This window comes from Oryx dammah, unplaced genomic scaffold (assembly GCF_014754425.2).
Source record: "Oryx dammah isolate SB20612 unplaced genomic scaffold, SCBI_Odam_1.1 HiC_scaffold_16, whole genome shotgun sequence".
Lineage (NCBI taxonomy): Eukaryota > Metazoa > Chordata > Mammalia > Artiodactyla > Bovidae > Oryx > Oryx dammah.
The window spans coordinates 11,719,470-11,746,796 of NW_024070200.1; the positions used below are offsets into that span (position 1 = coordinate 11,719,470).

General features: G+C 38.7%; 1 protein-coding gene across 1 annotated transcript in view; it reads left to right on the forward strand.

Moving 5' to 3' along the window:
* The first annotated feature begins 22,012 nt into the window (after positions 1-22,012).
* BTBD7 (BTB domain containing 7) overlaps positions 22,013-27,327 on the forward strand; it is a 60,813-nt gene continuing 55,498 nt past the window's right edge. Inside the window, exon 1 of the mRNA XM_040256597.1 lies at positions 22,013-22,178. The gene's annotated coding sequence lies outside the window, so the exon portion shown is untranslated. The remainder of the gene's footprint in view (positions 22,179-27,327) is intronic.

Here is a 27,327-nt window from a genome sequence, read left to right on the forward strand (position 1 = left end):
GAAACTTTGGAGGCCAAACATTAGTTTGATAAAACTGCCAAGATGCACCTGTCAGTGATCCGTTGGTTGAGTTAGAATAAGGTGGAGTGGCATGAACCAGGGAAAATAGTTGTTGCAGTACTTGGGTAGGAGGAGATTAGATCCTAACACTAAGATAGAGTCCCTGGAAAAGATGCACAGCAAGTATAACTTTGTTGCTGTGTTTTCATGGTAAAATACACATAACATAAAGTTTGCCATCTTTACCAGTTTTAATTGTACAGTTCTGTGGCATTAAGTACATCCACTTTGTATTGCAACCACTACCACCACCCATTTCCAGAACTCTCTTCATCTTTCTCAACTGAAACTCTGTTCCCAGTAAACATTAACTCCAAGTTCCTTTTATGCCCAGCCCATGACAACCACTTTTCTGCTTTCCTTCTCTATGAATTTGATTACTGTATGTATTTAATATAAGTAGACTCATACAATATTTGTCCTGGCTTATTTCACTTAGTTAGCATAATGTTCATCCAAGTTGTAGCATTTGTTAGAATTTCCTTCCTATTTAAGGCTGAATAATATTCCATTGTATATAATCTGTTAGTTGATACTTTGTATGCTTCCACTTTTTGGCTATTGGACTAATGTTACCATGTACATAGATGTGCAGGTATTTGAGTCCTTCCTTTCATTTCATTTGGGTATATATCCAGAAAATTTTACATTCCCACCAGCATGTGTCAGAGTTCAGTTTCTTCCCATCCTCACCAATACTTGTTCATTTCATTATTTTGATAACGTCCATCCTAATGGGTATGAAGTAATATCTCATTGTGGTTTTCACTTGCAATTCTCTATGATATTTGCATCTCTTGTACTTATCAGCCTTTTGAATTGGAGAAATAATCTATTTTAAGTTCCGACTCAGTGACTTCACTTTCACTTTTCACTTTCATGCATTGGAAAAGGAAATGGCAACCCACTCCAGTGATCTTGCCTGGAGAATCTCAGGGACGGGGGAGCCTGGTGGGCTGCCATCTATGGGATCATACAGAGTCGGACACGACTGAAGTGACGCAGCAGCAGCCTATTTAAATTAAGTTGTTTTTCTGTTGAGTTGTAGGAGCTCTTTGTATATTCTGGATGCCAATCCCTTATCAGATATATGATTTTCAAATATTTTTGCCATTCCATGCATTACCTTTTCACTCTGTGGTGTGTATTTTGATGCACAAAAGGTTTTAATTTTAATGAAGTCCAACTGATCTAGTTTTTTCTTTTATTTTGTTTATACTTTTGGTGTTACATCTGAGAAATTACTGCCAAATCCAGTGACATGAAGCTTTCCCCTTTTAAAACCCTTCTAAGAGTTTTGCCCTCAAAAAAACTCTTACAGTTAGGTCTTTACATGTGAATATCCAGTTTTTCCAATACCATTTGCTGAGAAGACTATCTTTTTTCCATTGAATAGTCTTGGCATCTTTGTCAAAAATCACTTGATCATACATTCAGGGGTTTATTTTTGAAATCTTCTATTCCATTCGTCTGTAAGTCTGTCTTTATGGTGATACCAAACTCTTGATTACTCCAGCTTTATAGTAAGTTTTGAAATCAGAAGAATGGAGGCCACCAACATTATTCTTTTTTGAAATTGTTTTGGCTATTTAGGGTCCCTTAAGATTGTTCCATATAAACTTTAGGATAGATTTTTCTGTATCTGCAAAAAAAATGTCATTGGGATTTTTTTTTGATAGGGATTGGATTACATCTATAGGTTCTTTGGAGTAGTGTTGACATCTTTTCCAGTCTTGCAATCTGTGAACAACAGATGTCTTTCATTTATTTGTGTTTAATTTCTTCCCACAACATTTCGTAGTTTTCAGTATAAATGTCTTTCATTTCTTTGGTTAGGTTTACTCCTAAATATTCTTTTTGGTGATTGTAAATGTGATTTCTTTTTTGGATTGTTCATTGTTACAGAACACAACTCATTTTTGTGTGTTGATTTTGTATCCTGCAAACTTTCTGAATTCATTTATCCTAACAGGTTGTGTGTACGTGTGTGTGTGTGTGAGAGAGAGCTTTAGAGTTTTTTATATATAAGATAATGTTATCATGAAACAATGATAATTTTACTTCTTTCCAATTTGAATACCTTTTCTGTTTTTCTTGCCTAATTGCTCTGGCTAGGAGTTCCAGTATTATATTGAATAGAAATTATGAAAATGAATATCCTTGTCTTGTTCCTCATCTTAGTGAGAAAGCTTTCAGTCTTTGACCATTAAGTATGATGTTAGCTGTGGGTTTTTCATGTATAACCTTTATTATGTTGAGCTAGTTTCCTTATATTCCTGGTTTGTTGAGTGTGTTCACAGGTATGTTTTAAGAAAAGAAAATTCAGTTTCAGGTGCTGAGTTTCTTGCGGTCATAAGCCATCCATTTTACCTGTCTGAGGCCTAATTTCCTCATCTGTAAGAAGAAAGCAGTACAGACACACGCAGTGTTTACACAGCAGCTTTGCCACCTTGTATTCTTTATTCCATTCTTTCCCTCCCTATTACCACTTCTTTATGACTCTGGACTGTTTATCGAATGTCCTACCAGCTGAATCGCTGCTGTTTGTTCTCCCACTTTCCCTCTCCTTCTCTGCAATTCTCTATATTGCTACCACACTTTAAAAAAAAAACAACCCAATTGAAGGATGTTTCTTTTCCACCTAGAAAACTTGTGTTGAGTTCCCATTGTCTACTGGATAAAGTCCCAACTCACAGAAGTTTCATAAACTGTGTCCAGCCTCAGATTTCCCGTCACTCCAGCCATGCTAAACTGTTTCTCTTGTTCCCTGTACTGTTTTTAGTGTGTTTATCCCAGTGTTTGGAGTTCTTTTTCATTGCCATCCAGGAGACTCTGAGAAGATGACTCATCACCCATTTCAGCGGTAGATTTTGATTACACCAAGCCAGTCAGCTCAAGGCATTCCCCTGTAAATTATTATTTGTCCAAGTTAAACTGGACAAGGAAAGAGAGATTCTATTTTGGGGGAAGAAGGGTTTTTTTTCCCCTGTTGTATGTGAACAAGAGAACAGTGCCAGTGGCCGCTGGCAGCTGTTCTGTGACCACAGGGAATGATGAAGCAAGCCCAGAGGATGGCAGAACAGAGAGGTAGAATGAATGTAGGTCCATGATAATATCATTCTAGACTCCTGTTGTGCTGGGCCTGGGACTTTCCCTATGGTGGGATTTCTATTCATTAATAAATCCCTATTGTGTAAGCCAATTGGGGGTTATTTGCAATTAAAAGTCTCCTGATTCTTAGAGCCATCTTTATTCTTCAAGACCCAGTTCAAAAGTTACTTTTACCAGTAATCATATACTCACTCCCTTAGTACTTTGGACCTTTCTTCTGGTTCTTATTGTACTGTATTATCACCAGTTGCTTGTACGTTTGACTCCTCCACATAACTCTCTGTACTTGGAGCAAAAGCCTACAGGATGTGGCATAGTGTCTGGTAAATTGTAGAGAGTGAGTTGTTGGGATGAAATAATAGCATAAGAAAATGCTTTGTAAACAATCTTCTAGTAAATTTGAGGTATATTATTGTATTTAAAACTAAAGTGAGATGGAAAAATCAATTAGGCCAGGCATGCAGGGTGTTCTTTGCTTGCCCTTGTTTTCTAAAAATATTGACGAAGGTTAAAAGTTTGACAATCTCCTCTGGCTACAATTCCTTAAATTTTATGAAAATCTTACCTACTAAAGCAGAAATCATGGAATGAGCAATAATGAATTGTGTTATTAGTGTGTAATTTCCTTTTGTCTTTAGGGGGAGACTGAGTGCCAAAACAACTTCAAGTACAGTGTATTTTTCCGCTGAATTCTGAAATTGTGCCGTGTGCCAAGTCTCTCTAGTCGTGTCCAACTCTTTGCAGTCCCATGGATTGTAGCCTGCCAGGTTCCTCTGTCCATGGGATTCTCCAGGCTAGAATACTAGAGTGGGTTGCCATGACCTTTTCCAGTGGATCTTCCCAACCCAGGGATTGAACCCAAGTCTCCTGCATTGCAGGCAGATTCTTTACCTCTGAGCCACCAGGGAAGCCCATTCTGAAATTATACTTAATTTCTGTTTTATCTGGAGTTTACTTTAGAGAAAAATTCTATGATATTCTTCTTAAGACTTAATTATTCTTGTCTTCAGACTTTTCCCAAAGTATTTCTTGCTTGCTTGAGACGAGACATGAGAATTTTCTGGTTAGCAAAAAAGCTTTGTGGCGGAACTAGGTGAGTTTGTAGGGAATGTTAGTGATAGCTTATTGCAGAGAGATCTCATTATAGCCTTGATTACAGAGTCATAGCTCTGTCACCTGTTTCAACAGTAAAATCTGAGAAAGGAGGAAGGATGGGGAAGTAGAGTTAAAATTCCCAACTTGGTATATTTCTCCATCTGTTGGCTTCAGTCAGATAAAACTTTGACATGGTGGTTTGTAGTTGTTTTTGAAACGAGGTAAAGGAGAATCCAGTATACATTAGAAATTGTAGTGTCGTGTGTTGGGGTAGGCAGGTTTGTGAGCAGCCTTCACATTTTGGTGTCTAGTTGCTTTTTCCCTCTGTACCTTAGTTTCTGCATCTGTAAAGTGAATAGTATCACCTTCCTTAGAGTTCTTCTTTGATTAATTAAAACAGCCTATGTGAAAACACAATATAGTGTTCTGAACAGAGATGTTCAGGCATCTCTTTTTTTCTCTATCAACTTTTCCACATTAAGTGAATGTCTTTAATGCTGTTTGGATCTCAGCTTTTGAGAATTGCAGCCAAGAACTCTCTTCTTTATGTGGGCATTCTTTCTATCGTGTGGGCTCATTAACTCTTGAATGAGACCAAGTTTAAGCAAAGGTGTGTGTGTATGTTTAGCAAAACTCTCTAAAATAAAGTTCAAACTCCCTTTCATGGATCAAGTGGCTTTTTGTTATCCAGCCTCTGCCGCCTCTCTGGGCTCAATTCTTTATTACTGCTAAACCCCTTCCCATTCGCACTCTGCATATAGAATTGCTTTAAGTTCCTTAGTGAACCAAGTCTTGTTCTTTCCTTGGGCCTTCACATAGTCAATTTCCTTTGCTGTTTAGAGCTTTATTTTGGTATCCCAACCCCTCCCCTCATTACCTTCACCAAGAAAAAAGTTCACACTTACAGTCTTAGATCTTATCTCAGATGTTACTTTCTCAACAACCCCATAAAGTGAATACTTCATCATTAGACACAGAGAAGATAAACAGTTTGCCCCAAATCACAAACTTTATAAATGGATCTGGATCCAAACCTAGATAGTTCAGCTCTAGAGTTCATCTTCACTAAGCACAAGCTTCCTCTACTCTGTAATTATCTATTTACCAGCTTGTGTGTGTATGTGCTAAGTTGCTTCAGTGATATTTGACGTTGTGTAGCCTGCCAGGCTCCTCTGTCCATGGGTTTCTCCAGGCAAGAAGACTGGAGTGGGTTGCCATTTCCTTCTCCAGGGGGTCTTCCCGACCCAGGGATCAAACCAGCATCTCTTAACATCATCTCCTGCTTTGGCAGGCAGATTCTTTACCACTAGCGCCACGTGGGGTCATTTACCATCTTGTCCCTATATAATTTAAAAAAAATATTTGACTGCACCCAGTCTTAGTTGCAGCCTGCGGGATCTAGTTCCCTGACCAGCGATCAAACTGGGCCCCCCTGTATTGGGAGTGTGGGGTCTTCGCCACTGGGCCACCAGGGAAGTCCTATCCCTAAAGAATTTTGAAGCAGAAATTGCATCTATCTTTTTCATTGTTATGTCCTTCTAAGCCTATTATTAGCACATAGTTCATGCTTGGGAAACATATAAGTGAATGAAAATTCTCTTGAGAGCAGAATTTTTTATTAAATTTCTCTTAGTACTTTTCACATAATGCATGTCAGTAAATAGTCTTTTCATGCTTATGATACAAAGTGAAAAGTATATGATCAAGTTCGTTGTGTCTTTGAAATATTTTGCACTTTGTGCCAAAGGTAGTTCAAGCTCCCTTTTTACAGTCATTGTTAACTCCTCCCGTCCTTTTATAGCACTGTTACTTGACTTCTTAAACTGGTGCTCTCTTTTGTAGGCCTCCATTTCACACGGTATTCCAGTGAACTATTAAAATATAGATTATTTGTACCTGCTTTCTAAATGGTACATAGGAGATTTTTTTATAAATTATAAATTTTATAACTAGTACATGGACTCTAATCATTTATATCTGTTAACCTTTTAATGGGAGGAATTGCTGTACATATTTGGAACTTAGGAAAAAATAGAAGTACCCACATTTTAAACCTTGGTGGTATCCCAAAAGATAAATGGTTTATCTGTTCACGGGGTAAATAATGATTTAAGGCATGCACATTGTCATTCATGTATATGGGGAAAAATTGAAATGTTGTATTTCAATATACTTTTTCAAATAAGTAATGTCTTGAAGCTATCCAGCTTCATGCTGTAATCAGGGTCATTAGGATGGAGAACCAGAAAAGTTTTCTTTCTCCCTGAATGTTCTCACTTTACGGAAGACTGTGCTTCTTTGGTTAATCATTCTCTCTTTTGTATCCGCTATGGTTTAGTACAAGGTTTCTCAATTTTGGCACTAGTGACATGTTGGATCAGATAATTCTTTATTGTGGGGCATGGTCGTGTGCGTTGCAAAATGTTTAGCAGCATCCTCAGCCTCTACCCACTAGGTTGCAGTAGTGCCCTTTCTCATCCCTAGCTGTGACAACCAAAAATGTCTCCAGGCATGCCAGATGTGTCTGGGGGAGCAAAGTCACCCGGTTGAAAATGGATGCTTGACTGCATCTTCCCTCCTCATTTGTTATGATATCTCCCTCTTTTTCATACACACACCTTTCCAGACTTTCACATCCTCTCTACCACTGCCTCACTTCTTGGCACCTTTTTACAGTCTTTCTTTGAAAAGAGTTATAAAACATCTGCTCACTCCAAGTTTTTGCTTCCGCTTCAGTTTTGTCTCTTCAGTTGTATGCAACCACATTTTTCTGGTTTTCCTTTACATCTCTGGCAGCTCCATTTTGGTCTCCTTTATCAGCTCTGCTCACTTGGACAGTGACATAATTTTTGCTTCTTTCTTACTTTTTCTGATCTAGTCTACTCGTGCCTTTCTTGCTTCATTTCTTTGTATGTTGTCTCTCATATACCTATTAATTCTTAAGCTGTTCTCTCTATTGAAGCACCCTTACCTGTTCTTCTTTCTGTTTAAGTTCTAACTTCTTCAAGAACCAAAGCAGATGTCATCTTCCCATGGAAGCTATTTCTGATCACCCTCCTCTAACTTCCATGCCATGATCCTATTCTTTCTCTCTGTATTCCACTTACAGCTTTGTGTTATTCATGTACTGGAATGTGTCCTGCACTCGACAGTAAGCTCATTTTTGTATCTCTGACAGTACCTGGCTGAGTGCCCTGCACATAGTCGGTGCTCAGACAGTTGTTAAAGCGACACTGAGGAGGTAGCAGTAGAGTGGAAAGGATTTAGTAAAAAAACGGTAATGACCTGAAAGGTGGCCAAAAGTAGGAGAAAAAGAAGAAAAATGAAGAAAAATTGAAAGTGATCATAGAATACTTTACATTCTCTCCTTTCATGGTTTCTGTGATATGGGCCTGATTTCATTCTCCATTCTAAGCACCTGATTTATTAAGGACCCGTCATGAGCCAGGCTGTCTTCAAGGTAATTGGAATACAGTTATTTGAAAAGGACACAGTGTCAGTACTGTAGGAACTTAATCTCTTTGAGGATGTAGAAATCTTAGCAATTACTTACCCCTACAGAGTGGTAAGTACTGAAACTGAAGTGTATCCAAAACTTTCCGGTCACACAGAGGAAAGGGGCGACTTCTCATTTCAAAGTAAACCTCATTCATAGACCACTTCTTAACACGCAGCCTATTCTGGTCACTGCCCAGCTGATTAGTGTTTTCCATGGTTTCCTTAACTGTGTTCTTTCCCAGCTCCCCAATCATAGGCATTTCCTGTGCCTCAGTACTTAGCCTTCCGTTCATTCTTTTATATCCTTTTCTTCAGGAAATGGATATATTGATAGCTTCAAGACTTCAGCTGACAACTTCCAAATCCATACCAGCTACAACAGAACATTTGCTGTTGTGAAATAATAGACAAGTGTATAAACAATTTTAACACCCCTTTTTATTAAATTTTAAATCTGACCCCGCCGTAGTAATGAAATAGGACAGTGTAAGCATGAGCGAGCTTCCCTGGCAGCAGACCTGGTAAAGAGTCCGCCTGCAGTGTGGCCGACCTGGGCTCTACCCCAAGTGGGGACGATCCCCTGGAGAAGGGAATGGCTACCCACTCCAAGCATTCTTGGGCTTCCCCTGTGGCTCAGCTGGCAAAGAATCCATCCGCAGTGCAGGAGACCGGGGTTAGGAAGATCCCCTGGAGGAGCAGCAATGCACTCCAGTACTCTTGCCTGGAGAATCCTCATGGACAGAGGAGCCTGGCGGGTAACAGTCCATGTGTTCGCAAAGAGTCGGACACAGCTGAGCACCTAAGCACAGCACAAACATGAGCAAAGCCTCACTCGATGTCTCATCTCAATCACAAGTCACTTTAAAGTTAGCTGCCATTCTGCTGTTTATGGTAATTGCTTCTTTAAAAAAAAAAAAAAGGAAAAGATTCTCTATACCTGAATACTAACTATATATTTTTTCTAAAACAATATAATTTCATTTTGAAAGACTGGAAGACAGTGGTGGAGGGAGGCATCTCGCTATATTCCATTTTGTTCTTGCATTGAAATCCCTAAGAACGTCCCTGGGTTCACTAGGAGGACTGAGTGTATAGTGATACTCATGGATATCATTTATGGCAGCACAGGATACAAAACGAAACCAGCAAAGAAGAAAGGCCCATGAGGCGAAGTCCAAAGGGAAGCAGGCCCAAGTTTCCAGGAGCTCTCTTTTGCTGGAGTCACAGAGGTCACACTTAGTACTTCCAGGATCGACTTGTGACAGCACAAGTGAAATACTGTCTACTAGGGAAGCTCATTAGAGTCTCAGTGGAGTGCCTAGGGTTTTTATTGACGGCTGGTCAAGTAGGCATCCACTATCTAACATGTATCAAAATTCGAGGCTCCCAGAAGGAAAGCAGATATTGAGCATAAACCATACAGTTTGCGCAAACAGTTTAAGTATACAGAGCTGCCCTTATCTGTTAAGGAATGGTAGAAACACAGAAAGTCCAAGGTCTTGAAGACCAGCCAGGGCCCGCCTTTCAAGCAGTTTTTAAAGCCTGTTGTGCCTTTTTCTGCCTGATGCTTTTTAATTCAAAATTTAAATAAATGAAAACTCAAGTTTTCATATTGTATCATTTTCTCTTAAGATGTATCTGTACTAGCGAGTGCAAACCTTTACTTCATACTCCCCTGCTATCATATGATTGAAAGTATGTTCTATGGAACACTGTACATGGCCTGTTAACTGGTTTTTCTTAGAAAGGTTTTCATGATTAATTAAGGTTCAGGAAGACTGAATTAAGCAATTAAACAGATAACTTCCACAGGGCTCTCGGACTTTTCGAGTGATGGATGTGGCCTGGCCTCCTCCTTCCTGTCTTCCCATATCGTGCTTCCCCACTTCCCCTGCATCAGCTACCTTGGCCTTCTTGCTCTTCCTGAAATTTGCTAAACTGTTGACTCTGCCTTAACTATCCAGCATCACATCACTACTACCTCTGTCAATAAATAATGTCAAGTGTTATTTGTGTTTGTATATTGTTTATATTGATGTGTTTAAGATCTCTCTTCTGTATGCTGTATGTGTTCTTTTTATCTCTTATGGGCTTATTCATGTCAGTAAATCAACTTATTCTTTCTCATAGCAGCCATGCCTTTCATGGCATTTATCCCAGGGTATAATTTTATTTTTGTAATTATTTCCAAACTTGGAAAACTCAGCAGTAGCCACAGGACTGGAAAAGGTCAGTTTTCATTCCAGCCCCAAAGAAGGGCAATGCCAAAGAATATTCAAACTACTACACAGTTGCACTCATTTCACATGCTAGCAGGGCTTCCCTTGTGGCTAGGCTGGTAAAGAATCTGCCTGCAATGCAGGAGACCTGGTTTCGATCCCTGGGTTAGGAAGATCCCCTGGAGAAGGGAAAGGCTACCCACTCCAGTATTCCAGCCTATAGAATTCCATGGACTGCAGTCCATGGGGTTGCAAAGAGTCAGACACAACTGAGTAACTTTCACACATACTAACAAGGTAATGCTCAAAATTCTTCACGCTGGGCTCCAGCAGTATGTGAACCAAGACATCCAGAGGTACAGACTAGATTTAGAAAAGGTGGAGGAACCAGAGATCAAATTGCCAACATTTGTTGGGTCATAGGGAAAGCAAGGGAATTCCAGAAAAACACCTACTTCTGTTTCATGGACTTTGCTAAAGCCTTTGACTATGTGGAACACAACAAACTGTGGAAAATTCTTAAAGAGGTGGGAATACCGGATGACCTTATTTATCTTCTGAGAAACTGTATGCAGGTCAAGAAGCAACAGTTAGAACTTTGTGTGGAACAGGCTAGTTCAAAATTGGGAAAGGAGTATGACAAGGCTGTATATTGTCACTCTGCTTATTTAACTTACATGCAGGGTACATTATGCAAGGTGCCTGGCTGGATGTGCACAAGCTGGAGTCAGGATTGCTGGGAGAAATATCAACAACCATTTAGAAATATGGTAACAATGACCCTATATGCGAGACAGCAAAAGAGACACAGGTGTAAAGAGCAGTCTTTTGGACTCTGTGGGAGAAGGCGAGGGTGGGATGATTTGAGAGGGTATCATTGAAACGTGTATATTATCATATGTTCAATGCATGAGACAGGGCACTCAGGGCTGACCCTGAGGGATGGGATGGGGAGGGATGTGGGAGAGGGGTTCTGGATGGGGAACACATGTGCACCCGTGGCTGATTCATGTCGATGTTTGGCAAAAACCACTACAATATTGTAAAACAATTAGCCTCCAATTAAAATAAATAAATTAATTTTTTAAAAAAAGAAATAACAACCTCAGATATACAGATGATATCACCCTAATGGCAGAAAAAAAGAGCCTGTTGATGACACTGAAAGAGGAAAGTGAAAAAACTGGCTTAAAACTCAGCATTCAAAAATCTAAGATCATGTCATCCAGTCCCATCACTTCATGGCAAATAGAAGGGGAAAAAGTGGCAACAGTGACAGATTTTATTTTCTTGGGCTCAAAAATCACAGCCAATAGTGACTACAGCCATGAAATTAAAAGACATTTGCTCCTTGGAAGGAAAGTTACGACAAACCTAGACAGCATATTAAAAAGCATCATTTTGCTAACAAAGGTCTATATAGCCAAAGGTACGGTTTTTCCATTAGTCATGTACGGATGTGAGAGTTGGACCATAAAGAAGGCTGAGTGCTGAAGAATAGGTGCTCTCAGATTGCTCTGGAGAAGACTCTTGAGAGTCCCTTGGACTGCAAGGAGATTAAACCAGTCAGTCCTAAAGAAAATCAGCCCTGAATGTTCATTGGAAGGATTGATGCTGAAGCTTCAATACTTTGGCTGCCTGGTGCAAAGAGTCTACTTATTTGAAAAGACCCTGATGCTGGGAAAGATTGAGGGTAGAAGGAGAAGGGGAGCAACAGAGAATGAGAGGGGTGGATGGCATCACTAACTCAGTGAACATGAGTTTGAGCAAACTGTGGGAGATAATGAAAGAACAGGGAAGCCTAGCATGCTACAGTCCATGGGGTGGCAAAGAGTTGGGCATCACTTATTGGCTAAACAGCAACAACAGATTGTTTAAATGTCCATTTTTCTCACTTGATCGTAAGAAATATGAGAACCAGTATACTTTGTTCATAACTATAACCATCAACACTTAGCATAGGGCACATAGTTGGCACTTTTTAAGTGTAAAATACTTTACATAGTTTTGTGGCCAGGAGTTTGTACTTATTGTATATGTTTGATTGAACCTCTGTTAGATTAATTCAGTGTTGGTGTGCTGGATTAATTAGACTGGAAGGAGAGACCAAGATTGATTTGTGACAATTCAAGGAAGATAATAAATTGTGACTTAGTCTAAGTGGTTTGCAGTGGGATTGGTGAACCACTTTGTTATATTGGAGAAAGATGAGGGAAAGATGCCTGCAGTTTTGACACTGGATGTCCAGATGTCTTCATCAAACAACATATGAATAGATACGACTAACTGGCTTTCTTCTCCCCAAAAGCATCCTCCTGTTAATCTGAAAAAATATCCATTTTGTTTCCAGGCAACACCAGTTAATTTAATTATCTTCATATTAGGAATTAATAAATTTCTTAAAATTAGCACACTGAATTACTTAATAATAGCTGTGCTGTAAAACTCTTTATCTAATGTCAGCTTTCTGCTGTGGTTGAGGAGTGTGTTTACCTACATAATCTAATGTGGAGAAGACAAGAAAAATTAGAACTTTTTTATATCTGATGTAAAAACTTTTACAGCAGGGAACGTGAAACCCAGATGTTGCAGAAAGAAGAGTTTGGAAAAAGTGACTATATAAAAAATTTAAACACTTATGACAAAAGCCATCATAGTTTTAAAAGACTGATATAAATATTTTGCCTTGATATTTTAACATTAAAAAGTGTCACAAATTAATTAAAAAAAATAGCTACATAGAATAATAGCCAAAGATTATAAAGAGGCTGGTAAATACATTGAGATTCAGTTTCTCTTATAATTTTTAATATGAAGATTAAAATAATGAGATCATTTTTACCCCATCAGATTGACAAACATTAATAATGACCAGAGTTTTGATGTTCTCATGCAGAGTTGGCAATGGCACCCCACTCCAATACTCTTGCCTGGAAAGTCATATGCACGGAGGAGCCTGGTAGGCTGCAGTCCATGGGTTCGCTAAGAGTCGGACACGGCTGAGCGACTTCACTTTCGCTTTTCACTTGCAGGCATTGGAGAAGGAAATGGCAACCCACTCCAATGTTCTTGCCTGGAGAATCCCAGGGACGGGGGAGCCTAGTGGGCTGCCGTCTATGGGGTCGCACAGAGTCGGACACGACTGAAGCGACTAGCAGCAGCAGCAGCAGCAGCATGCAGAGTTGGGAGGAATGTAAATTTGCAACTTCTCTGACCAATCTCCACATCAGAAATATATATACCCTTTATGGTAGAAAGTGAAGAGGAACTAAAAAGCTTCTTGATGAAAGTGAAAGAGGAGAGTGAAAAAGTTGGCTTAAAGCTCAACATTCAGAAAACGAAGATCATGGCATCTGGTCCCATCACTTCATGGGAAATAGATGGGAAAACAGTGGAAACAGTGTCAGACTTTATTTTGGGGGGCTCCCAAATCGCTGCAGATGATGATTGCAGCCATGAAATTAAAAGACGCTTACTCCTTGGAAGAAAAGTTACGACCAACCTAGATAGCATATTGAAAAGCAGAGATGTTACTTTGCCAACAAAGGTCCGTCTAGTCCAAAGCTATGGTTTTTCCAGTGGTCATGTATGGATGTGAGAGTTGGACTGTGAAGGAAGCTGAGCGCCGAAGAATTGATGCTTTTGAACTGTGGTGTTGGAGAAAACTCTTGAGAGTCCCTTGGACTGCAAGGATATCCAACCAGTCCATTCTCAAGGAGATCAGCCCTGGGATTTCTTTGGAAGGAATGATGCTAAGGCTGAAACTCCAGTACTTTGGCCACCTCATGTGAAGAGTTGACTCATTGGAAAAGACTCTGATGCTGGGAGGGATTGGGGGCAGGAGGAGAAGGGGACGACAGAGGATGAGCTGGCTGGATGGCATCACTGACTCGATGGACGTGAGTCTGAGTGAACTCCGGGAGTTGGTGATGGACAGGGAGGCCTGGTGTGCTGCCATTTATGGGGTCGTAAAGAGTCGGACACAACTGAGTGACTGAACTGAACTGAACTGAACTGAACTGAACCAGTATGCTGTTTCCTGATACTTATTCTAATGGCATAGGTTACAGTGGTTAAAGATAGAGGTAAAAGGATTATAGGACTGTTTATAATATTGAAAAATTAGAAATGATTCTTAATATGTTTTGGTAAAATCAATTATGGCATATGTACACAATATTTAGGGGGTTTTAAAAGATAAAGTAAAATTTATATTGGTCCGTGTTTCTCTATCCCTGATTTATTATGAAATAAAAATAGCTTTTTATAGAACTCTTTGTAAAATATCCCTACCTAAAACTATTTAAAGTTGATTTATGTAAAAAATGATAGAAATAGCTATTAGCTGTCTTTGTGAGGCAGATTTTAGGAAATTGTCTTTTGTTACACTCTCCTGGTTTTTTTTTTTTTTTTTTTTAAACAACAAATGTGTAATTCTCATAAGTGAATGGGGAAAATAAGTTCTGGAGTGAGTAGGCCTGAGAAGATTTAGCATGTCTTTTATTTGTATATTATGATCTATAACTTTTAAAATGCAGGGTCAGAAGTGTAAATTTCAACTTTTCAAACTCTAGTAATAGAAGGCAAAAACCCTTTTGGGGAGAGAAAGAAATAGACAACTAAAAATTACAGAGATGCTAAAAATTACTGTTTCCATACTTTCGATAAAGAAAATAAAATTATATTTTAACCTTGTAGAATAACAAAACTAAGAGGGCAGTGGGTATACACTGTTTGATGGCAGTGCGTATGTGCTGTCAGCAAATAGCGTGATTAGTTTTCTATTCAGATTAGATCTTTCACCATCTCCTGCAGCTTGCTCAAACTCATGTCCAGTGAATCGGTGATGCCATCCAACCAACCATTTGTCCTCTGCATCCCCTTCTTCTGCCTTCAGTCTTTCCCAGCATCAGGGTCTTTTCAAATGAGTCAGATCTTCACATCAGGTGGCCAAAGTATTAGAGCTTCAGCATCAGTCCTTCCAGTGAATATTCAGGACTGATCTCCTTTAGGATTGACTGGTTTGATCTCCTTGCAGTCCAAGGGACTTTCAAGAGTCTTCTCCAACACCACAGTTCAAAATCATCAATTCTTTGGTGCTCAGCTTTCTTTATAGTCCAACTCTCACATCCATACATGACTACTGGAAAAACCATAGCTTTGACTAGATGGACCTTTGTTGGCAAAGTAATGTCTCTGCTTTTTAATATGCTGTCCAGGTTGGTCAGCAGGAAGGACTCTAAGTCAGAATGATTAGCCAAAGACAACCTGGAATTAATCCCATCACCATAAAACCCCAGGACTGCGAGCCACATGGCAGAGCAGTTCTCCTTGATTCTCTTAGGCTACTGCTCTCTGCCCGGGTGCCCCTTCCCGATAAAATCTCTTACTCTGTCAACACATGTGTCTCCTTGGACAGTTCATTTCTGAGTGTTAGACAAGAGTCCACTTTCGTGCCCTGGAAGGGATCCCCCTTCCTGCAACAGTTAAACATAAGCATTGAATAATTATTTAGGGATTTAAAATTCAACAAAACTAATTGTTCTTTATGCAAAGGAAATGTGTGGATATAGAGAAAAATAATTACATTAATAATATGGAAGTCCTGTAGCTAATGGTCAAATTTGGAAACAGCCCCCTAAAATATTGTGCTTAAATTCAGAATAATTCACATGCTTGATGTCTAGGAGTAAAATATTTGTAACATGGTTCACTTCAACTTTTTGTTTTTTGACTATTTTCACTAAATGCCATTTCTATTTTTGTCTAACCTACTTAAATATTGATATTAATTTTACATTTTAATGCACATCTGAATGCATAATAATTTTGAAGATTAAATGTACATTTAATTTTCATAAATGAGAAAATTGCTACATTTAACATTATTTCTAATAATTTAGTATCTCATTTAATCATTCTTTCACTGGTTTTGGTTTTCTTAACCTATTTAAAATGAGGATCAATAGTTTCCCTTGTGATTACTCCTACGTTCATGATTCCTTGAAGATTATCTTTTTAAAATCATTTGAAAATCTTAAGGCTTAACATATTTCAGACAATGCTGAGTATGCATTAAAAAGCAGGCATTTTATTTAAGAAATTATTTATAATGAGAAATATTAAGAATACCAAGAATAGATAGTATTAATCTGCACTATAGTGAGAGGTTTAAGAACCAGACTCACCTCGTTTATCAGCATTTTCCCCCTCATTTTCTAGTTTTAAAAATTCTAATTGTTATCCTTAAAAGAATATTGCATAGACTGGTGGAATGGGATGTACTTTTAAAAATGTCCTTTTTAAGAATTCATTTTTAATAGGGAAAAAAAAAGTAGCAGCAGGAGACTAACAAGCTGTTTTAAATTATAATAGGTTATATTAGAAAAAGGCCACATGGGCTTAGTAAGATGCTCCTAAGCCAAACTCAAACAAATAATCTCTATTTGTAGTAACACAATTTAATTTTATAATAAAATGCAATTTAAGAGATATCTTGACTTAAAATGAGTAAAAATGTTTTCTGACTTGTCCTTTTGTTGGTGGTAGGTAGGTAAGGAAAGTACTATTTTTAGACATGATCTTAAGCTACTAACTACAGGTCCACAATGTCTTATTTATAATTTGAAATTCTAAAAGTACTGAAAGCTTTTTTTTTTGTTTTAGGGAGACTCATTTAATGGCAAACACTGATAATATGACCTGAATTGATTTGACAACAAAACCTAACCTGAAAGTAACATAGCTTAATCTAAATATTTAATATATGTTATTGCAAAATAGGGGATGATAATTTTGCAAAATATGGGATAATATGACAAACCTCTCTGGGGTGTTTCAATAGTATACAGTAAATATTTCATATACCATATTATTTTCTTTTAAAAGAGAGAGAAAGAGAAGGAAAGGAGTCTGAATTTTAGAATATTTAGCTCCAAAGGTTTCTATCTGATAAAGGATTATGGACTTATGTTCTGAATAACTCTCTTAAACTAGTATTTTGAATTGGTGGTGAACATTAAAATTTTATTGGTAAAACTAAAATTGAGAGACAATATAGTATGTAGTACTTTATTGTTAAATTCTATAGATAGAGCTTAATTACCAAATATGTGGGAAGGCTATGTGAAAAGTAGAAGAGCTCACTGATTACTTTGTAGATCAGTTCAGTTCAGTCGCTCAGTCATGTCCGACTCTTTGCGACCCCATGAATTGCAGCATGCCAGGCCTCCCTGTCCATCACCAACTCCCGGAGTTCACTCAGACTCACGTCCATCGAGTCAGTGATGCCATCCAGCCATCTCATCCTCTGTCGTCCCCTTCTCCTCCTACCCTCAATCCCTCCCAGCATCAGAGTCTTTTCCAATGAGTCAACTCTTCACATGAGGTGGCCAAAGTACTGGAGTTTCAGCCTTAGCATCATTCCTTCCAAAGAAATCCCAGGGCTGATCTCCTTCAGAATGGACTGATTGGATCTCCTTACAGTCCAAGGGACTCTCAAGAGTTTTCTCCAACACCACAGTTCAAAAGCATCAATTCTTTGGCGCTCAGCCTTCTTCACAGTCCAACTCTCACATCCATACGTGACTACTGGAAAAACCATAGCCTTGACTAGACGGACCTTTGTTGGCAAAGTAATGTCTCTGCTTTTGAATATGCTGTCTAGGTTGATCATAACTTTTCTTCCAAGGAGTAAGCTACCAACTGTAAATAAATATGTTACTTAAAATTAGATAGATACTGGAGGATTGAGATAGGAGGAAGAAGACACTAGCAATTTCAATATTGCTTATAGTAGGGAGCCAGTGGATAGTAGCCAAAAAAGAGGGAATTTAGGGTATTATATAAAAATATTATTAAAGTTACCTGTGGGATAGGGAGAGACTAGGTTAAAGGAGACAGGAAGAGCAACTAGTCTTTGAGTATCTTTTTTTATGGTTTTGACTTTAGATTCATCTAAACATTTTGCAGACATATATAACAACATTAATTAAAAATATAGTGCCTAAAAGTCAAAAGTGAAATAAAAGTGTACTTCCAGTTAGTGATGCAATCACCCAAAGCAGACTGTTCCAAGTGACTTATGTACACTGTAATGTATAGGTATCTTGAGTTGGGTAATTCTGAGGGTAAAAAAGAATTGCCCCTCAGAAAGATTTTTGTTAATATATTGTTGGTGATAGTGTTGACATTTTAAGTCTTGGCTATTGTGTGTATGTTGTGAGATAAAATAAAAGAACAGTTATGAAGGCAGCTTTGAAAATAGGGTTTTGGCATGCGAGAAAGGAGAAACAGATGTACAACTAATGAGATGTAAGTTAAAACTCTCTAAACCTGAGTTTGGATTAGAATTATCAGTATATACTTATGTATGTATGTGTATGTATATACACATGTATATGACATTTCCTAGCTCTGTGTACTAAAAAGGCAGTCAGCACCCCTTAGCACCCAGATTGTGGTTTCTAAATACCATTTCCCACTGAAAGGAAACGAATTAGGGCTCCTTTAAATAGATGGCTGATTACAGGTCTAAGACAAGAAAAAGATAAGATATGCCTAGACTAAGGTATAACCCTAGAAAGCAAATAAGCTCTCTGAGACAACTAGCGATGGTTACAAAGTCTTGGGAGCTAATTTGAATAAGCTTCCACTGTCCAAATATGGTACAATTTGAGTGTCAGTAGGGATAACTACAAATAATTGAAACCCATCAAATATGTCTAAATCTGTGAACACAATTGTTTTTAACTTGCTGACCATCTTTAGAGAAATGCTGGGATGTTAATTGTTTTGAAAATTAGTTGTTCAGTTGCCAAGTCATGTCTGACACTTTGCCACCCCATGGACTGCACTCCTAGGCTCTCCTCTCCTTCACTATCTTCCCAGAGTTTGCTCAAATTCATGTCTGTTGAGTTGGTGATGCTATCTAACCACCTCTGCTGCCCCCTTTTTCTTTTGCCTTCGGTCTTCCCCAGCATCAAGATCTTTTCCTAGTGAGTTGACGAAGTATGCTTCAACAATGGTCCTTCCAACGAATATTCAGGGTTGATTTCCTTTAGGATTGACTGGTTTGATCTCCTTGCTGTCCAAGGGACTCTGCAGAGTCTTCTCCAGCACCACAGTTCAAAAGCATCAATTCTTTGGCGCTCAACCTTCTTCATGGTCCGACTCTCACATCTGTACATGACTGCAGGACTTCCCTGGTGGCTCAGACGGTAAAGCATCTGTCTACAATCAGGAGACCCGGGTTCAATCCCTGGGTTGGGAAGATCCCCTGGAGACAGAAATGGCAATCCACTCGAATACTATTGCCTGGAAAATCCCATGGACAGAGGATCCTGCTAGGCTAAGTCCATGGGGTCGCAAAGAGTCGGACACGACTGAGCGACTTCACTTTCACTTTCACTGGAAAAACTATAACTTTTGACTATGCAGACCTTTGTTGGAAAAGTGACATCTTTGCTTTTTGATTTGCTGTTTAGGTTTGTTGTAGCTTTCCTTGAAAGAAGCAAGAGTCTTTTTATTTCATGGTTGCAGTCACTGTCTATAGTGATTTTGAAGCTAAAGAAAATTAATAAATGTAAAGAATCATTTATTCTGACCTTTCTGTGCAAACAACAGAATTGTTGATGGATGAGTTTCTCTTACAAAAGTATTTAGCCAAAGAATAAAGAAGGAATAATAGAATATTACCATGTTGCAACCCCTAGTGAATTAATAATTCTAGTTGGTGATTACTGAGAAAGAGAACTAGACATTTGATACCTATGTTGGAAATATACATCACCGCCTATGAAGCAATCTTGACAAACTTTAAAAGTACCAGAATGACCCTAAATCTGATTAAGTCATTAGATCTGTCAATTACTGTAATTACAAGGATCAGAAAAACATGTTAAGGCACACCATAGTGATGCATTTGGCAAATTCAGACTGGGAAACAACCAGATAACCTGATTTCTTCAATGATAAAAAAAACTGCAAGGGGGAAAGGGCTGGGGAGGAACCTTTCAAAGAAAATTTAAGAGACGTAGTCACAGTCACAATGCATGGGCCTTATTTGGATCCTGATTCAAACAAACTAAGAAAAAATAAACCAGTGATGGAAATGTCAGCACTGTCCTGGGAAGTTCGTACTAAGGAATTATTGTTCATAATTTTAGATGTGATCATGGTACTATAGTTGCTCTCTTCTATCCTTTCTTTTAGAGATTCATGAGGAAGTATTTACAGATGAAATAATACGCTGTCTGGGATTTGCTTCTAAATAATCCAGAGAGATTAGACAGAAAGTGGGTTGGGATATAGTGATACAAGACTGCTGCTGCTGCTACTGCTAAGTCGTTTCAGTCATGTCCGACTCTCTGCAACCCCATGGACTATGGCCTACCAGGCTCCTCCGTCCTCGAAATTTTCCAGGCAAGAGTACTGGAGTAGGTTACCATTGCCTTCTCCAAGACTGCTACAGATTAGTAATTGTTGAGCTTTGTCTTCCTAGTCTCTCTACTTTTGTTATGTTTTTCTTTCCTTTATTACAGAAACTACAAAAGTAACTGCTGCGCAGGAGGAAAAAACAAGTGATAGGAAGAAGTGAAAATAGAAAACCATAGTTGTAATTGTCTTTGGTGTTTGCATGCTAAGGGGTTTGATATTAATGGAGTGTAATCCACAATCAGGAAACTTTTTTATTGTTCACCAACAATGCGAAGCACTAGAGATTAATTTAAGATCTGTCCTTTAACCATAGTTGGGTGATAAAGTAGGAAATTTAGCAGTTTAAGAACCGTATCAAAATCAACAGTGCAGTTAGATGTAAAGAAGTATAAGGAAGACATGGCTATTCCCATCAGAAAGGTTGATACAGGACCGAGGACTTTTGAGATGCTTCCTTGTTGAGGGGAAAAACACTAGATTAGGGATCAGAATGACTGGTATCTAGTTTTGGCTTTGCCATTTTACTATATGGATAAAATTTTGGGGCCAACCCAATATTTTACTTTAGATAAGTCGCTTTGTGTTTCTACCTTAACTGCCTCATTCAGAGATGAGAGGATGAAACCTGTCCTTTCTACATTGAAGACTTGATATGAGAATAAAATGACTTCATGTGTGGAAAAATGTTTTGTAAACTATTTATCCCTATTAGAAAATACTTCTGCTACAGTCATTAGAAGAATGTAAAAAGGGGGAACTCATGTCATTGCTTTCCTGTCTTACTGGGTCTTTTTTCCATTTACTTTTCAAAAATTATGATTAAAGATACAGGTAACATGGCATTTACTGATTGAACCAGTTATGAATGTACATTCACACTGCTGTGCAGCCGCCGCCACCATCCATCTCCAGACCTTTTCATTTTCGCCAGTGGCACCCCAGCCCCTGGCAGCCCCCATTATTCTTTCTGTCTCTGTAACTTTAACTACTCTACGTGCCTCATATAAGTAGCATCACATAATATTAGTCCTTCTGTCGTTCTGAGACTCTGTTATCTTTTGCAAACATTGACAGGACATTTATAAATGATACCTTCCATCAGAAGTAGATGAGTTATCATATTGAGATCAGAAGTAGATGAGTTATCATATTGAGATAATGCTGTATTATATGTTCAAATGTTAAGCCTCTAGAGCAGTGAAAATATCATAGTCATCCCTCAGTATCCAAGGGGGGTGGATTACAGGATCCTCACACATACAAAAATCTGTGGATGCTCAAGTCCCGTACGTAAAGTAGCATAGGACTTGGATATCACATGTACATATCCCCCATATACTTGAGATCATCTCTGGATTACTTATAATAACTAATACAGTATAAATGCCATGTAAATAGTTGAGAACATGTGTGCAATCCAAGTTTTGCTTTTTGGAACTTTCTGGAATTTTTTTGTCTGACCAGTTTCTGTCTACAGTTGGGTCAGTCTGCAGATGCAGAACCTGTGGATACAGAAGGTCAACTGTATTAGGAAACTCTTGTTTGTAGATTTCTCCTTTAATGCATTCTCTGTTTGCATTATGTCTTCCTTGGTATGTCTTTCTGGGACCTCAAGCCCATTATCCTTATTACTCCCAGTTCACCCACAAATTGCTTGTCCTGTGTTTCTTCTTGGTTCACAGCATTGCCAACCACATTGCAAAGTAGACTTTATCATCTTCCCGCTTCTTCCTTTCCACCGCCTCCCTCACCAATTAGGTAAGCGTTTACTATGTGTTCTGTGATAAAGACTTCATCTGGGTCGTCTTAGTGTTTTGTTATAGATGCCCTAAACAAATGCAAAATAGTGTTTTAAGATGCAGACTTGTATTACATAAACAGGACCTAGAATTTGTGTTCTGGTCTGATTTGTTTGGACTGTAATATTCTCGTCTAGCATTTCAGCTACAAGTAAGTAGCACAGGAGAAGCAGTGGGGTTGAGGAAAGGGGAAAATATTTTATCATTTATCCAAGAAAGGCCTCATAAAATCCTTAGGAGGGGAAGAGTTTTGTCTGACTTTCTACTTCTCACTTTATCTAAGAGGTGGTGTTGTCTCTGTAAGAGGGGTCTTTCATAATGGGGATTTCTTAAAACTTGTTCATCCTCAGACCTACAGTTTGAGAAGTTCCTCCTTCTTTACTAGGACTTACGTCTGCAAGATTCTTTCTAACTATGAACTTCAGGAGACTTTTAGGAGGAGAACTGCCTCTTCATTTGACATCCTAACAAAGAGTCTGTGAGTATCAGAGGTATTCTGATGGGCAGAAGCCTGTCAGAATGGAATGAGTGACCATTATTAAGGCGAGGGCCATAGTGTATATATCTTACTCTTGGCTGAAAATATAAACTAGTGGGTTTTCCCTCATATCTGTTTAGACTCTTATACTCTGGGCGATGGGAGGAAAAATGGAATTTTAGTACAAAATTAACTCCAGCCCCTAAACCATTATTATCTTCCTATTTATGAGAACTTGAATAATTCCTAGGACCATTCACATGCTGATTCTCCTGATGATCAGAAGTTACAGTTAAGCACTCGATGTCCTTATGGAGACTGCCCCAGATGAGGGGCCTTTGAGGGCTGCGTTCCTGTTTCTGTTCTGCTCTTGTTCTTTCCTTCTCCATCTGCAGCCATAGTGTCAGGCTCACTGTCAGCTTCACCGGGACGTTTCCTTTCTTCTCCAGATTTTCCAGGGGAGCCCACAGAAACTCATCAACAAGAAATATGCACTTGTATTTTGTTTTTTAACATTCACTGAGTTGGTGTCAGAAAATCTGAACTTTGTCTTTGAGTTAAGTTTATGAGAAATTCCGTGTTTTTCCTTCAAATTCAGTTGCTTTGAACATGTTTTCTGATTTCAGCTGTAGTTTTCTTTACTGATCCTCTGTAGGTTCCTATCTAGACTCAGATTTGTCATTGCCTTCTCCATATCATCCAGAGTTGCTTTTCTATACAGCACTAAGTGTTAGTTGCTCAGTTGTGTCCGACTCTTGCTACCCCATGGACGAGCCGCCAGGCTCCTCTGTCCATGGGATTCTCCAGGCAAGAATACTGGAGTGGGTTGCCATTTCCTTCTCCGGGGATCTTCCCAATCCAGGGATTGAACCCAGGTCTCCTGCCTTGCAGGCAGATTCTTTACCGTCTGAGCCAACAGGGAGGCCCACTAAACCAGCAGTGAAAACGGTTGTCCCCAGTTAGAAAAGTGATTTCATTTATTCTCTCAAATAATGTGTGCCTGGCTCAAAACTAGTCTTCCTACTGTGAACACAAAAGTTCCAAACAGCACTGTTCACCGTGAAAGTTGATTGAGCAAGTTCTTGGAGGGCTTCATAATCATTTTCCACCCTCTGTTTGTACGCCTTTATTCCTACCTGCTAGAGAAAATTTATCCTGCTGCTTCTAGACCTGCCTTAGTTAGGGCAGAGTACAGTTTATTGCTAAGAAGAAGACAGCAGAAGCTTTGGTGTTGGGGATAGCTGAGCCAAGCTGCTCTGATCCAGCTTGCCCCATTGGGTTCTCACTTAACCTCTGCTAGAGACCCAGACAAGGGTCTAAACCCCGTTCCACTTCATCTTATCTATTTAAAGATGCCTTCAAAAGGCAAAGGTCTTGCCGACTGCTTCTGACTTACTATTCACAGTCTTTTTGCTTTGTTGTTATGTGTCCGAGGATAGAACTGAAGGTTCTATCTGAGAGGTATTTGGAGAATCAAGTGGGTTTAACACATATAAAGGCTCTAAGCAGAGTTTGGTATATAAATGATAGCTGTTATTTTGGGTAAAACATGCTTGGGAATGAAAATGGACATTGGAAATCATATTCTTTTAACTTTTAGGTTTTGTTTTTTTCTTTTTAAAACTTTTTCTAGCTGCTCTACAAATGTGAGATTTGGCTATAGAAGCTATCATTCATCCTGCTTTGCCTCATTAGGCCTGGGTGGTACCCTTTTTCACTCTCACGTATCCTGATTTGAATGATGTAGTCCTCTTAGATTTGACAGAAGTGAAATATTAGTATAGTTTTGCATTTCTTTTTAATTATGAATTGTTTTTCATAGTCACATGTGTCCCACGTTCCTGTTTTTCTATAATTATACCTAATAATCGGACTAAGTGGAAAACATGTTTAAAATTCAAAATTCAGTTGCCCATTTTTGTCGTTGAAACAATAACATTTAATATAGAAATAACTCCCTTACGCATCCTCATTTTACAAATCAATAAGTCTTACACTTCAGTGAATTTTAGAAACCCTGTTTTGACTTATTTTACACATGTGGCCCATACATCTCAACTTTGGTTTATAAAAACTGAGATTCATAGAAGTTAAATGTACTTATCCCGTGTAAGTGATAAATTAGTTGTGAGAGAGAACTATCTCAGATGCAGTAAAAGCACGTTTGTAAGTCCAGTTTGTTCGTTAAGTCCAACAAAGTTAACCTAGGTACCCAACTAACACAATCAGCTATATAGTACTGTACTGGAATATGGAATAGGTTTATAATACTTCTCACACAGATACTACATTGAAAACAAACACAAAAATAAAACATTTTTAATCTGAAAGTACAGTACCTTGAAAAGCATAATGATACAGTACAACAGCTGGCATACAGAGACTGGCATCAAGTGAACAGGCAAGAAGAGTCCTGACTGGTGGAGGGACAGGTGGCGGTAGATGGTAGAGCTGAAGGATAGATGGCAGAGCCGAAGGATAGATGGCAATAGGAAATGGAAGGCAAGGCGCAGTTTCACTCATGTCTAGGGGTGATGGAACACAACATTCGCATCTTTGAAAGTTCACAAACTTGAAGGCCTTCATGTATGGGACTTACTGTACCTGACACTCATTGTTCTGTCTGCAGCCTACAAGGTAAAAGCATATTTTTATGGCAAAGGTCAGAGTTTTCCAAGTGTGTTATGCAAGTCTGTTTTACTGCTCTGTGGGGCAAAAGGGCTTCTTTAGATTAAGCTGAATACTTCCTTTTGGAGGTTTACAATGCACCTTAGCACTTCAAAGATGCCAAAAAGAGTTCTGAAGTAAGGAAAAGTAAAGCTTTGTTTAATTCTGCATTTTCTAAAACATTGGGAAAACTCTTTGGAAATGCTGGCCTAGGGATTTTGGGGGGAGGGGGATTTTAGGGGAGAGGTTGATTTTCGTTCTTAATTCTTTTTCATTGGGTTGTAAATTTTCTCTGTTGCATTCAGCATGACTTTTTTCTCCCATAGTTGGATATGCTACAATCACTGAAGCTTATTTTAAGCCAGTTGGATCCTCTGATTGAGACTGGTCATGTCAACTATTAGCAGGAGCTCTCCCAGAAAGGTGATTCTGGGAAAATGATTTATCAGCTTTCTAGGACCGTTTGCATCCTGTGGGCCTCTCCCAGTCCCTGAGGCCCTCCCTTTCCCTTTCCTGTCTATCATCCAAAGGTTACATTTCATCCTGTTTTATGTAGGAGACAGTCAAAGCTGGACCAGAATGAAAATATCCCTGAAGAGTTTTAAGACTGTGACTCTCACTTCCAGCGTCTAAAGGCAGCAGATTCAATTAAGAAATAAATAACAAGATTCTGTGTTCCATTTGGCATGAGTTTTTGGTTACCTAAGAAATAAATTGTTTCCTGAGAATTTTGAGAAATATGGCTTTAGTAACTTTAGTGACTCTTAGAATTTGGGATTGAGGACGCAGGAGGGATTTAAGGATTATATCTGATCCAGAAAAAGTCTCTCCCATCAAGTCTTTCCGGCCTATGTACTTTAGTATCGGAGCTCTAATAGGAGATATGGATGTCACCCAAAGCAGTTCATCTTCAAGGGGATTTCCATTGACTAGGAGCTGCCAGGAAGAGACACTGTCCCTAAGTCCTTTAGACTTTTTTGTCTCAAATCACTTCATCAGAGACCCCAGCTGTCCTTCTGGTGCTAATTATAGTGGCAAATGGCCAAGCATCAGTATCTCAGCTGTGACTTCTCTAGTGTTTGCTGGGTGTTCTTGTGTCTTCATTGGGGCTGGTGAGGTTTTCTAACCTTTCTGTGGATACCTTATAGAGTATCTAATTGTGCTAATCATAAAATTGAGCTTTTTTTAAAATCATTTTTGGCCTGGTTTAAATCTCAAACAGACCAGTGTAAAGATGTTTTCTGTCCCTGCAAACTTTGCAGAATTCTCTGATGAAGATAATTCTCGTGTGTGTGCACACGTGTGCGCGTGCACATGCACGCACAGATGAGATGATAGTTAACTTCATCTTATTTATGTGTTGGAGTGAGAACAGGTTAACTTTGTCCATTTCTGTAGACACTCTGGCTTTTCTTCATCTGGACGCAAGTCTCCATTCTTGGTTTGCTTCTTCAGCATACTTGGTGCTGTGTTAGTGAATTTACTCTGCAGTCATTAGAAATCAAAAAGCAAAACTACAAAATGAAACAACATGAAACTTCAAGAATGCGTAAAGAAGGAAGTGAGAAGAAGGCTACCATAGGAGTGACGCTTTACCAGCACTTTCCATCATCCACCATTATGTCCATATTCAGAGCTCGTCTTTTTAATCTTTTTTTTTTCTCATTTTGATAAAGGCTTTTATTTTGCATATTTTTACTCTGGATTTTTTTCTTAGTATATTTCAGACTTCTTTGTTCGCATAGGATTGCTTATGCTGTTTCTATGTTTTAAATACAAAATTTTAATGACTGAGAATAGGACTTGACTTGAAAATAAGACCACAAACTTGGCTTCCAGGATCCTGTTTTTTCTTTCTTTTTTGTTGTAATATTTATAGTTGATTGACAGCATTGTGCTAGTTCCAGGTGTACACCTTCAAATTCCTTTCCATTATAGGTTACTACAAGAAACTGAATATAGA